Below are 2,257 nucleotides of genomic sequence, written 5' to 3'. Positions count from 1 at the left end.
CCGATGCTCAACCAACTGAGCCACCGGTGCACGGTGCACCGGTGCATGGTGGCTCAAATCTATAAGTTTCACTCCAAGGACTGAAAGGGGTAAGGTGTATGATCTTGTTGTATATCATATTTCAGTTTTGAATCAGAATGTATATTAAAATTGTTATTAATTGTACAGTAACTCTAGGGGTGCAGAGACGACGCAGTGGTGAAAGCACTCGCCTCCCCCTAATGTGGTCCGGGTTGGATTCCTGCCTCGGCGTCATATGTAGGTTGGGTTAGTTGGTTCTCTTCTCTGCACCAAGAGGTTTTTTCTTGATTTACATTACGTGTTAAATTCAGTAAATACAGTGTCCCAAATCAGTGCTCCAACGATAGAACTACTAGACACTCAAATAAAGTTTCTTTCCTTTCTATTCCTTTCCTACCTAGTTTTTTATGCCTTTTTCTCTTAAGTGAGTGAGATGCAACCATACAACACAAGATCTGGAGCTAAACAATCATATCACCTTCCCAGAGCTAGAACTAATTATGTTAAATTTAACATAAAAATTCAAAGACCCAAGGTTTGGAATTCAATTGATGAGTAGATTAATGCTGACTCTTTTTCACAGACACCACCATCTTTCGCTTTACTGATAATACTTTGCCTTGTATTACAATATAATTTTGTCAGAAAATTTGGTAAATTCCTTCTATGCCTTTTTTAAAATGAGTGAGATGTGTGGGTGTCGTGTGTGTTTCTGTGTCCATGTCTACGTCACTGTGCATAACTACTGGTTATATCATTACAATATTAAACCTCTGCTATTAACATTGCATTTTAACTATTTCATTAATCAAGCTTCCTGGGATTTCAGTAGTTACCCTTTATATAATCAGTTACGTTGATTCATTGTAAATTGACTTCAAATTTTCTTTCTACTGGCACAATAAAGTGTTGTTTTTGATGTTTCTGTTAGCATGTTGAATTTTAAAGCACACTCATGGGAGAACCCTAGAGTGCAGCACCGTCAATTACACACCACCTAATGACTGGGTTACATTTTAACACCATTTTGATGGACCATCATTATACCGTGAGTGGGCAATGAAAATGGCAAATTGGCTGAGCCACAGGCCACCCAGGCTCGGTCGGGTAAAAATCCGATAGCAGACTCAAAAAGATATTTAAACACCCTTCTCAATAAAAAGCCGAACTTTATTGTCCTGGTGATTTGCCCGCTTTGCCTGACTGAACGGAATTTAAGCGATCTCTCAGCTTCCCAGGTTGTCCCTCGTACCAAAACAATAAAGGAAAGGCTGGAAAGTAATTTCTAGCGTACAACCATCAACAACGTAACAACAACTTTATATTTTTACTCGCACTTACCTCACATCTCGGTGATAAAATCGCACTTCTCCTACATCAGTCACGCTCAAATTCCGCCGATGGCCACACGGATACATTTACTTCTCCTTGCCCAAGTATCCACTGCTGAGAAACCAAATATTAAACAAAAACCTTTCTAGAAATTGCAATCACCGTATCGAGACTCAGCCCGACTCAGCCTCATCTGTATTCATGCCTATCATGCCTGAACCTGCTTGTCGGAAATACTGCGGGCGTTGTTACAACTTCCGCAGGGCGCCGAAGTATAAATTCAAGTGTGACACCTTATGGCAAATACATAACACAACTTACGACATTCGAGAATGGTTAGGGCCGATTTACACGGTACGACTTTGTCGCATGCGACAATGGCTTACGACAGGCCCACGACATGATTTACGATTGTTGTGTACGTCAGAAAAAATGTCGCAGCATTTTAAAACATGTTTTAAAACGCTGCGACAATCGTAAGTCATGTCGTAGGCCTGTCGTGAGCTTGTGGCATGCGACAAAATCGTATCGTGTAAATCGGCCCTTAGTGGCCGTCGACAGTGACATTAGGGCCGATTTACACAGTACGATTTTGTCGCATGCGACAACGGCTTACGACAGGCCCACGACATGATTTACGATTGTTGTGTACGTCTGCAAAAATGTCGTAGCATTTTAAAACATGTTTTAAAACGCTGCGACAATCGTAAAGTCATGTCGTAAGCCTGTCATAAGCTTGTCGCATGCGACAAAATCTGATCGTGTAAATCGGCCCTTATACACAGCAACTTCACCTCGCCAACCCTACGCAATGTTATGTATCTGTCACAAAGTGTCAAACCTGACTCGTTCGTTTATAATAGAGCAAAAGAGAGACGGCTCGCAGTGTTTACAGTATTACAAC

The 2,257-nt window shown here is 41.2% G+C and overlaps 1 protein-coding gene across 5 annotated transcripts in view; it reads right to left on the bottom strand.

The window, feature by feature from the left end:
• Positions 1-1,687, bottom strand: part of LOC137993064 (serine/threonine-protein kinase/endoribonuclease IRE2-like) — a 12,162-nt gene extending 10,475 nt beyond the window's left edge. For all 5 annotated transcript variants that reach the window (XR_011121803.1, XR_011121806.1, XR_011121804.1 and 2 more), the window contains exon 1: positions 1,363-1,687. The gene's annotated coding sequence lies outside the window, so the exon portion shown is untranslated. The remainder of the gene's footprint in view (positions 1-1,362) is intronic.
• Between the last annotated feature and the right edge of the window lie 570 nt (positions 1,688-2,257).

The sequence above is a fragment of the Montipora foliosa genome, chromosome 2 (genome assembly GCF_036669935.1).
Source record: "Montipora foliosa isolate CH-2021 chromosome 2, ASM3666993v2, whole genome shotgun sequence".
Taxonomy (NCBI): domain Eukaryota; kingdom Metazoa; phylum Cnidaria; class Anthozoa; order Scleractinia; family Acroporidae; genus Montipora; species Montipora foliosa.
The sequence above is the reverse complement of the archived record's forward strand: the minus strand, read 5'-3'. Positions and strand labels throughout refer to the sequence as shown.